At 33.2% G+C, this 12,965-nt stretch overlaps 1 long non-coding RNA gene across 1 annotated transcript; it reads right to left on the bottom strand.

Annotated features, from left to right (window-relative positions):
* Positions 1-2,913: 2,913 nt before the first annotated feature.
* On the bottom strand, positions 2,914-3,424 carry LOC120577738 (uncharacterized). Its single transcript, XR_005643706.1, has 2 exons — positions 3,363-3,424; positions 2,914-3,238 (listed from the first exon to the last, which is right to left on the bottom strand). It is a non-coding gene; the product is annotated as an uncharacterized lncRNA (long non-coding RNA).
* Between the last annotated feature and the right edge of the window lie 9,541 nt (positions 3,425-12,965).

Raw genomic sequence — 12,965 nt, 5'->3', positions numbered from 1 at the left:
ATAACAATATTTAAAAATGGCAGAATATCAAGATAATAAATAAGGAATGATCTTCTAATCCCCTCAGGATAATTTCTAACCTAGCCTATACTCAAGATATAAATTACAAAGGAAAGTCAGAATATGTAGGGAAATGGGTTATTTTATCCTATCTTTTTAGTGCATCAAACATGATATTTAAGCAGGATATGATTAATGTATCATATCATGTCTCCCTATCTTTACCATCAAACGGACTCTAGTTAAATTAAACCACTCCATTAAATAATTATGGGTTTATCCTATCATATCCTACCCTGCGCATGATAAGATAAGATAGTTTAATTTATTTCATATCATATGAGGCCCCTTCCTACATGTTTAATGCATTTCTTTGATTGATAAAATAAATAAATTAAACTACTCCATTAAATAATTATAACTTTTTAGCATTTATTAATTGAAATTTTTAATGATTAAATCAATAGTAGTTGAATGCGCATAAATTGAAATTCCATTTTTTTTCATGTTGATCACTTTTTAGCATATTGAAATTATGACTTTTTCATGTTGATCACTTTCGTACCATTTTTTTATTCAACCTATACTAATTGAAATTCCCTCATTTTCGGTCTTAGATGAAATTTAACCATGGGAAAACGATAAGTGTTACGTTGAGTTTGCAAATTCATGTTTATTAGACATTATTAGATGACATTTTATTTTTTAAATTGAGTCTAATTTTTTGATCAATTAATTATCAAAAAAAATAAAATTAACTCCTTCAATAAACCCATAAAATTGTCATAAACTATAAAACATATTTGACTGAGCAAATCATAATTAGCAAGAACAATTAAACCAAAATCTTCTTTGACTTAAAAATCAAAATGAAAGATGGTTCAGGTATAAGTAATATTCAGTTCTCATGATTGATTTAATATAAAAATAGATTGTCTAGTTAATTTCAATTTCTCAACTATAAGGGTTTAGTCTAGTAGTAAAAAGATAGACTTTGAAGCAATTTCTCAACTCTAAGAGCTTAGTGTAGTAGTAAAAAGATAGACTTTAAATTTAGTAATTTTGGTTTTCGAGCATGCTAGTTTGATAAATGTAAATATCCATGAATATTCTTTTATCTCTAATGCCCTTCCTACTTTGTACAAAATCAACATTTCCTCACCATAAATATTTTTAGTAGAAAGAAATTCACTGTAGTTTTATTTTTTTCAAATAACGTTAAACCTCAAGAAGCATTATGGCGCGCAATGATCATCAAGGTGATATTCCGTCTATATTTTTCTTTATAAAATTAACCATAAATGTTTTTATTTTTTTGTATTAAAAGACATTTATGTGCACTATGCTACTAAAAGGGAATTATATCATCTCCATTGAAAATTTTCTGAACTTTTCTTCATTTTCAATCTTCACCATTAAAATACAACAACCATTTTTTTATAATTTAATTCTCACTTTCTCTCTCATGTTTAATTGTGGAGATTCCACTTGAGGAGAACACTGCATAATGGCAAATGAGTACTACATTTATTTTGGCAAAAGTGCTGCATTTTTTTAAAACGATGAGTGCTACCCTTAAATTGCATAATTTTGATTTATTTTATGATCATGCTGATAATTAGTTTTTTTTTTAAAACCAAAGGAACAGTCGATATTTCGTTTTTAATTTAGTTGCTGATATATCAAAATCAAATTATGCTGCACTACTTATTTTCATGAGTTTAATCAATATTGATAGTAATACAATTTGATGTTTATCATCTATTTTAATACCCTTTTAAGGTTGATTTCGTGATTGATGGGTCAGGTTTATGTCATCCCAACTTTATATTTGTCTTTATTTAATATATTTTTCTTTGCTTAAAAAATGTTAATAATACAATTACATCATTAATACAAATTTTCTTCTCTAAAAAGAAAAATAGTACACATTAATAAAAAGATATATATTAATAAATGTAAATCAATCAAGATCAAAATAATTTAATACCCTAATAAGCAATAATTACGATTATTTATTCTAAAAAAAGTTACTACAATTATTTATGTGTATTAACAAAATTTCATGTTACTTTTTTTTCTGTAAAAAAAAAAAATCATGTTACCAATGGATTCCATTTACCCTTCAAGAAAAATTAATGGATTCCATTCAAGTGAATTGATTGTGTCCACAATTATATTATTAATAATATTAATAAAACCAATTCACATTTGCTATCTTAAAAAAAAAAAAAATATTAATTATTACCATTATTCTTAGTGTTGTATACTATTATGAGGCGATTCTTTTATTTTTTTTGTTGTGGTGAAGTCCGATCTTAATTTATCAAATAGTGATATATAATTATGATTGCTTCTATCGGTGTATGAACAACTAATAGCATTTTCTGCTCAAAAATTAAAATGATAGAATTTAATTGTTAAAATAAATGTAAGATATCATGTGTAAATTTTTTCTCTCTATTCACGATTTTATATAGGATATAGAAATATAGAATATTAATTTAATTTATAATTAAGGCTATCACCTATTATAATTATAATTGACATCTATAATACAACTGGAATGGTAGTATAGTTGCTATCATAATTATCTCTATCATGCCAAAAGAAAAAAGTTCCGATTAAAAGAATAAAGAAGCACGTTGTCTTTTCTTTTGGATCTCAACTATACTTTTTTTATTTCCATAATTCAATCTTCGAATATTGTTGTATTGTATTGGTGCATCTAATCAAATTACTTTGTTTTAATATATAATTAAAAAATATGAAAAAATAAACAAAGACAATAAAAATCAACATCATAACGTAGCAATTCTACCACTGTCAATTTGACTGTTAGGTTTTGTTATGTTAAATAGTGTCTCATTTGCAAAATTATAATTAGAAACAACCAAATTATTTTTTTGAAGGAGAAAAAACCAAATTATATATTTCAGCCAAAAAAATAAATTATCGACAACATATGATGATAATGCTAGTAAACACTAAAAAGAACATTAGTGCGTGTTTATATCCAAATTTCATAGGAAAAAAACAAAAACAAAAATCTCCATGTTTCATAGATCCTTATCAATCCTTCTCAGTCTTAATATTCTTCAAACAAATCTTGGACGAAATTGAACTTCTGCTACGTGTTGATCCTCATATCAAATGATCGCTTGAAAGGTGCGAGTTCAAAATTTAGATGTTTAATTGCTAGGTCTAGCCTTCACGTTATAGATTAGATCCACAACCCCTGGATTTTGATAAAGAAATTTTGTATTTATAAGTGAATTAAAAAAAAACATGATAGATAATACTATCAAATAAGAACAATGCAATGAGAAAAAACGAACACAAAATAGTATAAATGAAAACACCTTTTTACCATAACCACGATCATATACAACTTACGTTACGGCATGTGGAAAAAAATTCTGAATTCTTTGAATGAATATGAAATGGTGAAAGTTGAAACAATATTTATAAAGAAAAATTGAGCAATACAATTGTTGATGCTGATCTTAATTTAGAACTTTTTTCACACGTAATTATAAGACATTTATGGACATTAAAGGGTGATTGTTTAATCGGTGGAAATACACATACAAAATTAAATAAGTCTTAGGTTTAATAGAGAGCATATTCTTATAGGATGCCACTTTTGTATTGGCATTCATATCAGTATCAATTGTAATAAATTGCAAGGTCAAATATGTGAGACAATGATTACACAATTAGATTAGATGATAAGGTGCACATGTGTATTGGTGATGCCTGGGTGTGTAATACATTAAATGAAGTTTTACATAGAAGAGTGCCAAGTGTACTCTTCAAAAAAATTAAGGCAAATATATATAATAAAGATGATATTTTATCTAACGTTCTTATTTTTCTGAGTTAATAGTGATTTTCACCTGTAATATATATCATTTTTGATTTTCGCCCCTATAAAATTTGCGGTTTGATTTGCATCTTTATAAAAAAAAAAAAAAATCTGGAAAACCCCCCTCCATTGTCCAACTAACCAAATTTGCTTATGTGGCCTGACTTGACCTTTTATTTTTAATTGGCCACAACATATTTTATTATAAAAATTAGAAAAAATAATATAAATTCATTTATATTAATTTAAAAAAATTGAAAATTAATTTTTGAAAATAAAAAAAATTGAAAAAAATTAAATAATTTTTTTTCAAAAACTAGAAAATATAATCAGATTTATTTCAAAATCAAAAAGATTTTAAAAAATTCTGGAATTTAATTTTGAAAATACAAAAAAGCATATTTTCAAAAAAAAAATTGTTTTTAAAAATCTGAATACAAATTTAGATAAAATTCAGATTTTTTTTTTCCGAAAAGTGTAATCCAGTATTTTTATAAAATCTTTTTCAAAATTAAAATATTGAAAAAAATCTTTTCTTTTTACAAAATTATGAAGATTTTACGATTTTGGCTAATGATTCTAACAAAAATCCATTTTGGGGCTATAGTAAAAAATTGTAAAAATAAGAAAAAAATTCAAGAATTTTATTAAAATTCTGAATTTTTTCTAAATTTGTATCCAGATGTTTAAACATTCTTTTCTAATTTTAATGTTTTTATTAAAATTTAATTGTTGATTTCTAAATTCAATATTTTAATTTCGAAAAAGATTTTATAAAAATTATGGAATAAAATTTTTGAAAAAAAAAATCTGAATTTTATCTAAATTTGTATCTAGATTTTTAAAAATTAAAATTTTTCCTTAAATTTTTTTTTGTAGAAAATATTATAAAAAACTTGTTTCGAAAATTTCCTTTTTTGTATTTTAAAAATTAAATTCCAGAATTTTTTAAAATCTTTTTTATTTCGAAATAAATCTGATTATATTTTCTAATTTTGAAAAAAAAATCTTATAGTTTTTTTTCTTATTTTTTTGGTGATAAAAAAAAATCCAGACTTTTTTTTTATAGAAAAATTTCGTAAAAAAAATTATTTCATTTTTTACAATTTTTTTAATTTCAAAAATTAATTTTCAAATTTTTTAAATTATTTTTTAATTAATATAAATGAATTTATATTATTTTTTTCATTTTTAAAAATTTTATTAATAAAATTTGATGTTGCCAATTAAAAATAAAATAAAAAACCAAGTCAGCGCTGCATAAGCAAATTTAGTGAGTTGGACAGGGGATTGGGATTTTCTAGAAAAAAATATATTTTACGATGATGCAAATCAACGAAAAGTTTAGAGGATAGGTAGGTAGGTGTAAAAGATATAACTAATGGGGGAGTTTTTGGTGCGTTTCATTGATCCAAGAACGTGACTGATAGCGAGATACACTTTCAGGAACCCAAACGAGGATTTACTCCTAATTTATATAATTACCGAGGATCTATTATGTAACGCCCTAGTTGTTTATTTAATTATTTTATTATGTGGAGTATATATATATATATATATATATATATATATATATATATAATTATATATGAGGTTTGGTGATTTATGTGGAGTATATGCATATATTTAAATATATGTGTGTTTTTGGGTGATTTATGTGGTGTATTATTTTATCATATGGTTTATTTAATAATAATTAGAATAAGTATGAAATAATAATTATTTTTGTGTTGGGGAAATTAATTGGAGTTAGTAGAAATTATGAGGAGTTAAGTGTAAATAGAAGGGAGTTACATTAAGTGGGAAGTTAATACAGAGAAGTTAGAAAAACAGTTTCACGTAGAACCAGTTTTGGGAGGAAGCAAGAGAGAACCAAGGAAGAACCTAGAGTTGATTATTGCTGTGCATTTCTTTCTGCAATTCTAAGGTAAGGGTGAGGTTTACTTCAAGAATGTAGTTATTAAATTCTGATTTTGTATTTAACAGGTTTAGATGAGGAATTGGGAATTTGCGGTTTTATGATAGAATGATGATTTTGAAGTTGTAAGCATGTTTTTGATGTTAGAATTGGGTTCTGGTTGCATAGAACACTTAATTATGTATCTGTAAACTGATTTGGGGAGTGATTGGAAGGAAAATGGGATTTTTGGGTAAAACCAGTTTTCTGCCCGTACAAAAGTTCATCGCTCGCCTCGCGAGTAACTGTGCTCGCCATGGCGAGTGAGCAACTTCATAGCTCGCCTCGCGAGCAGTCCAACTCGCCATGGCGAGTAGCCCATAATAAAACTTGATTTTTGAAAATTTGTTATAAGATGTTTTGGGGATGGTTTAAGGTACCTAGATGATTTTAATGATGAATGGTGAAAGTTTTAGGTTAAAAAGATGAGTAGGGAACTTAGAATTTGGTTTTGAGTGAGAAAATGGCATTTTTCCCGAGAGTACCTGATTTTCACTCGCCTTGAGTTCGTCTTGAACTCGCCACGGCGAGCTACTGTTTTTGTGAACTCGCCATGGCGAGCAGATGTGCTCGCGAGGCGAGTTGCACAGTTTCTGAGTGTTGACTTGCTTGCATGATTAGTAGTGGTTGGTGTTGTTGTATTTGAGCATGGTTGTATATAATTACACATTATTTTGGTTGATTGGATTGCTGGATTGATGAATACTGATGATGATTTTAAATGTATGTTAATTATTGAATCATACATATTATTATAGTGGAGTCACATGGAGTTGCATTGCATGGTCAGTTGTATGTAGATATACACAAGTAGGTCCATTGCATATGCATAAAACAGCGGTGAGGGCTTCGGTCCTGGAGTACTAGTTGCTCAACAACGGTGAGGGCTTCGGTCCTGATGAATGCTTTAATCATTCAAAAGCGGTGAGGGCTTCGGTCCTGTTTGGTACCACATGCATATTGCATTTCATTAAGAAGTCTAAGATGGTGTCTTAGCAGTGGTCATGTCATTTGCATGAGTCTTGGTTGTTGATTTCAGTTATTTTCTGATGGATGATGTTGGTGTTGAATATGCATTTATATAAATATTCATTGTGATCATGGTATATTGTTGATGTTGTTGTTGCTTGTGACTTATACATATATTTGTTTACAAGATAAAGTGTTGTTGATTAGGGTGTTAGATTCAATTGATGATTTTAATATCTATATTTATTGTTGTGAATCTCACCCCTTCTGCTTGAAAATGTTGCCCTTCCTATGTGTAACTTGCAGGTGATCCTGAGTAGTAGGTGGTGGCTCAAAGTCGTGTTTAGGGCTCTGATACGTGGGATGGGATTTATCATTTTTATTATTGTTGCTTTTCCTTTCCATGTATCAAATTTTGGAACTTATGGTGTGGAGCCTTTTGTTGTCTTTGAACTATGAGGTTGAATTATGTTAAGGCCTTTAATGCCTTAGACTATTGTTGGATGTTCATGAGGTTATGGATTTTGAAAACTATTCCGCTGCTATGTTTTCATAAATAATAAGTTGCTTGATTAAATAGTTTTATTTTCTATTTAAGAAATTTTGAAATGACGTGTAGCATGCCCGTTGTGGAACTACTCTGATGTATATTTGCTATTTAATTGCTTTTGAGTAACGGGGTGTTACAATTTGGTATCAGAGCAGGTTGGTCCGTCCGGCCAAGTAGTAGAGTCGTGTTGAGCCACCTAGGATAGAGTGTCAACTTTAATGTTGCTTTTTGTTGTTGTTCTGAGTTGTTGTTTGTCGTGTAGAATCTCGAGATGACTGGAAGTAGTGATGCTGCCCTTGTTGCTGCGCTTGAGGCTGTAGCTCAAGCTGTTCAACAACAACCTAAGGTTGAGACTGGTAGTGATGGAATCAGGATGCTAGAGACTTTCTTGAGGAATCATCCACCAACATTCAAGGGTAGGTATGCTCCTGATGGCGCTCAGAAGTGGCTGAAGGAGATTGAAAGAATATTCCAAGTCATGCAGTGTTCTGAGACACAGAAGGTGCGGTTTGGGACGCACATGTTAGCTGAAGAGACCGATGATTGGTGGATTAGTTTGTTGCCTGTTCTGGAGCAGGATGATGCTGTGGTAACCTGGGCCATGTTCAGGAAGGAGTTTCTGGGCAGGTATTTTCCAGAGGATGTCAGGGGTAAGAAAGAGATTGAATTTCTGGAGTTGAAACAGGGTGACATGTCTGTCACAGAGTATGCTGCAAAGTTTGTGGAACTTGCCACATTCTACCCTCACTACAGTGCGGAGACAGCTGAGTTCTCCATGTGTATCAAGTTTGAGAATGGGTTGAGGGCTGACATCAAGAGAGCCATTGGGTATCAGCAGATCAGAGTCTTCTCTGAGTTGGTTAATAGGTGCAGAATTTATGAAGAAGACACCAAAGCTCATTACAAGATAATGAGTGAGAGGAGGGGTAAGGGACAGTAGAATCGTCCTAAGCCTTACAGTGCTCCTGCTGACAAAGGAAAGCAGAAGATGGGTGATGATAGGAGGCCCAAGAGGAGAGATGCTCCTGTTGAGATTGTTTGCTACAAGTGTGGTGAGAAAGGCCACAAGAGTAATGTCTGTGGAAGAGATGATAGGAAGTGCTTCAGGTGTGGTCAGAAGGGTCACAGTTTAGCTGAATGCAAGCGTGGGGACATTGTCTGTTACAATTGCAATGGAGAAGGTCATATTAGTTCATAGTGTCCTGAACCGAAGAAGACTAGAACTGGTGGAAAGGTGTTTGCTTTGACTGGTACGCAGACTCCTAATGAGGACCGACTTATCAGAGGTACTTGTTTCTTTAATAGTACTCCTTTAATTGCTATTATAGATACTGGTGCTACTCATTGTTTTATTGCTATTGAATGTGCATATAAGTTGGGTTTGGATGTATCTGATATGAAAGGGGAAATGGTTGTTGAAACTCCAGCTAAGGGTTCAGTAACCGCTTCTCTTGTTTGTCTGCGGTGTCCTATATCTATGTTTGGTAGAGATTTTGTGATTGATTTAGTTTGTCTGCCGTTGACGGGTATGGATGTTATCTTTGGTATGAATTGGTTAGAGTTTAATCGAGTCCATATCAACTGCTATAATAAGACGGTGCATTTCTCTTCTGCTGAAGAAGAAGGTGAAGTTGAGCTTCTGTCTATGAAACAGATGAAACAGTTTGAACGTGATGGAATTCTGATGTATTCTCTAATGGCACAATTGTCGTTAGAAAACCAAGCTGTGATTGATGGGTTACCTGTAGTGAATGAATTTCCGGAAGTGTTTCTTGATGAGATTCCTGATGTGCCACCAGAGAGGGAGGTTGAATTTTCAATTGGCCTTGTTCCAGGAACTAAGCCGGTGTTGATGGCACCGTACCGTATGTCAGCTTCTGAGTTAGCTGAGTTGAAGAAACAGTTGGAGGACCTGTTAGATAAGAAGTTTGTAAGACCCAGTGTTTCACCTTGGGGAGCACCGGTGTTGTTGGTCAAGAAGAAGGATGGTAGTATGAGACTGTGTATAGATTACCGTCAGTTGAACAAAGTTACGATCAAGAATAGGTATCCGCTTCCTAGAATTGACGACTTGATGGATCAGTTGGTCGGTGCTAAGATTTTCAGTAAGATTGATTTGAGGTCTGGTTATCATCAGATAAAGGTGAAGGATGAGGATATGCAGAAGACGGCCTTTATGACACGTTATGGTCATTACGAGTACAAAGTGATGCCTTTCGGTGTTACTAACGCGCCTGGTGTTTCTATGGAGTACATGAATCGAATCTTCCATGCTTTTCTGGATAAGTTTGTTGTGGTGTTTATTGATGATATTTTAATTTATTCCAAGAATGAGGAGGAGCATGCAGATCATCTGAGAATTGTATTACAAGTGTTGAAGGAAAAGAGGTTGTATGCAAAGTTGTCGAAATGTGAGTTCTGGTTAAGTGAAGTGAGCTTTCTGGGTCACATTATTTCTGGTAGTGGTATTGCAGTGGATCCTTCAAAGGTTGATGCGGTATCACAGTGGGAAACTCCGAAGTCGGTAACTGAGATCAGAAGTTTTATGGGTTTGGCTGGTTATTACCGCAGGTTCATAGAAGGGTTTTCGAAATTGGCTCTTCCGTTGACACAGTTGACCTGTAAGGGTAAGTCTTTTGTGTGGGATGCTCAGTGTGAGAGTAGTTTCAATGAGTTGAAGCGAAGATTGACAACTGCTCCTGTTTTGGTTTTGCCTAAAACAGAAGAACCGTTTGTTGTGTACTGTGATGCATCTAAGCTGGGCTTAGGTGGTGTTCTGATGCAAGATGGTAAGGTGGTAGCGTATGCTTCTAGGCAGTTGCGTGTTCATGAGAAGAATTATCCTACACATGACCTGGAGTTAGCTGCGGTGGTTTTTGTTTTAAAAATTTGGAGGCATTATTTGTACGGTTCCAGATTTGAGGTGTTCAGCGATCATAAAAGTTTGAAGTATTTATTTGACCAGAAGGAACTGAACATGAGGCAGAGGAGGTGGTTAGAGTTACTGAAGGATTATGATTTTGGCTTGAATTACCATCCTGGTAAGGCCAATGTTGTTGCTGATGCTTTGAGCAGGAAAACTTTGCACATGTCTGCTTTGATGGTGAAGGAATTTGAATTGCTAGAACAGTTCAGAGACATGAGCCTTGTCTGTGAATTGTCATCTCAGAGTATACAGTTGGGTATGTTGAAGATTGATAGTGACTTCTTGAACAGTATCCGAGAAGCTCAGAAAGTGGATTTGAAGTTTGTTGATTTGATGACTTCAGGTAATGACACTGAGGGTAGTGATTTTAAAGTTGATGATCAGGGTGTGCTGAGGTTCAGAGGTAGAGTTTGTATTCTTGATAATGAAGAGTTGAAGAAGTTGATTCTTGAGGAGAGTCACAAAAGTAGGTTGAGTATTCACCTGGGGGCTACAAAGATGTACCATGATTTGAAGAAACTGTTTTGGTGGTCCGGTTTGAAAAGAGATGTTGCTCAGTTTGTTTATGCCTGTTTGATTTGTCAGAAGTCCAAGGTTGAGCATCAGAAGCCTGCAGGGTTGTTGACACCGTTAGATGTACCGGAGTGGAAGTGGGACAGTATCTCTATGGATTTTGTGACGAGTTTACCGAACACTCCGAGAGAGCATGACGCTATTTGGGTCGTTGTCGACCGGTTGACAAAGTCGGCACACTTCATTCCTATCAATATCAGTTATCCGGTAGCACAGTTGGCAGAGATTTATGTTCATAGTATTGTGAAGCTGCACGGTGTACCGTCGAGCATTGTGTCGGATAGGGATCCAAGGTTCACTTCTAGGTTCTGGAAGAGTTTACAGGACGCTTTGGGTTCGAAGTTGAGGTTGAGTTCGGCTTATCATCCTCAAACAGATGGTCAGTCGGAGAGGACGATTCAATCATTGAAAGATTTGTTGAGAGTGTGCGTGCTTGAACAAGGTGGAGCTTGGGATAGTCACTTGCCTTTGATTGAGTTTACTTATAACAACAGCTATCACTCGAGTATTGGTATGGCACCGTTCGAAGTCTTGTATGGTCGGAGGTGTAGGACTCCTTTATGCTGGTTTGAGTCGGGTGAGAGTGTTGTGTTGGGACCGGACTTGGTTCATGAGACTACTGAGAAAGTCAGGTTGATAAGAGAAAAGATGAAAGCTTCGCAGAGTCGACAGAAGAGTTACCATGACAAGCGAAGGAAGGACCTTGAGTTTCAGGAGGGTGATCATGTTTTTCTGAGGGTCACTCCTTTGACGGGTGTTGGTCGTGCTCTGAAGTCGAGAAAGTTGACTCCTAAGTTCATTGGTCCGTATCAGATTTCAGAGAGAGTTGGTACAGTGGCATATAGAGTTGGTTTGCCACCACATCTTTCGAACTTGCACGATGTGTTTCATGTTTCTCAGCTTCGGAAGTATGTTGCGGATCCTTCTCATGTGATTCCAAGGGATGATGTACAGGTTAGGGACAACCTGACAGTTGAGACTATGCCATTGAGAATTGATAATAGAAAGGTGAAGTCCTTGAGAGGTAAAGAGATACCTCTTGTGAGAGTCGTTTGGGGTGGAGCGACTGGTGAAAGTTTGACTTGGGAGCTGGAGAGTAAGATGCGGGAGTCGTATCCGGAGTTGTTTGCTTGAGGTAAGATTTCGAGGACGAAATTATGTGATTTGGGGAGAGTTGTAACGCCCTAGTTGTTTATTTAATTATTTTATTATGTGGAGTATATATATATATATATATATATATATATATATATATATATATATATATATATATATAATTATATATGAGGTTTGGTGATTTATGTGGAGTATATGCATATATTTATATATATGTGTGTTTTTGGGTGATTTATGTGGTGTATTATTTTATCATATGATTTATTTAATAATAATTAGAATAAGTATGAAATAATAATTATTTTGGTGTTGGGGGAATTAATTGGAGTTAGTAGAAATTATGAGGAGTTAAGTGTAAATAGAAGGGAGTTACATTAAGTGGGAAGTTAATACAGAGAAGTTAGAAAAATAGTTTCACGTAGAACCAGTTTTGGGAGGAAGCAAGAGAGAACCAAGGAAGAACCTAGAGTTGATTATTGTTGTGCATTTCTTTATGCAATTCTAAGATAAGGGTGAGGTTTACTTCAAGAATGTAGTTATTAAATTCTGATTTTGTATTTAACAGGTTTTGATGAGGAATTGGGAATTTGGGGTTTTATGATAGAATGATGATTTTGAAGTTGTAAGCATGTTTTTGATGTTAGAATTGGGTTCTGGTTGCATAGAACACTTAATTATGTATCTGTAAACTGATTTGGGGAGTGATTGGAAGGAAAATGGGATTTTTGGGTAAAACCAGTTTTCTGCCCGTACAGAAGTTCATCGCTCGCCTCGCGAGTAACTGTGCTCGCCATGGCGAGTGAGCAACTTCATAGCTCGCCTCGCGAGCAGTCCAACTCGCCATGGCGAGTAGCCCATAATAAAACTTGATTTTTGAAAAGTTGTTATAAGATGTTTTGGGGATGGTTTAAGGTACCTAGATGATTTTAATGATGAATGGTGAAAGTTTTAGGTTAAAAAGATGAGTAGGGAACTTAGAATTTGATTTTGAGTGAGAAAATGGCAT

This window comes from Medicago truncatula, chromosome 8 (assembly GCF_003473485.1).
Source record: "Medicago truncatula cultivar Jemalong A17 chromosome 8, MtrunA17r5.0-ANR, whole genome shotgun sequence".
In the NCBI taxonomy this organism is placed as follows: domain Eukaryota; kingdom Viridiplantae; phylum Streptophyta; class Magnoliopsida; order Fabales; family Fabaceae; genus Medicago; species Medicago truncatula.
The sequence above is the reverse complement of the archived record's forward strand: the minus strand, read 5'-3'. Positions and strand labels throughout refer to the sequence as shown.